Raw genomic sequence first — 310 nt, forward strand, 5'->3', positions numbered from 1 at the left:
AATAAAAAACCAAAGACTGCATAGCCCAGAGACCTAGGGTAAAACCAAACACTATTATTTTTATTCAGTCATCATCAGAGAGGCTTCCTCTAACGACAGATGGTAACAACTGCAGAAACATATAGCCAGACATTATAGAGAAAGAGAGAGTCTAAACAGGAGGTCTCCATCAAATTGCTCCCCTCAGAGCTCAGGGAATCTTACCCAAGAGGTTGTAGAAAGATTGCAAGAGTCAGAAGGTGTGGATTGTGGGAGCCCTGCTGGGCTCACTAAAGAACTCAAAACCGAAACCAGAGACTTAGCTCGCTGG

This window comes from Mastomys coucha, unplaced genomic scaffold (genome assembly GCF_008632895.1).
Source record: "Mastomys coucha isolate ucsf_1 unplaced genomic scaffold, UCSF_Mcou_1 pScaffold3, whole genome shotgun sequence".
NCBI lineage: Eukaryota > Metazoa > Chordata > Mammalia > Rodentia > Muridae > Mastomys > Mastomys coucha.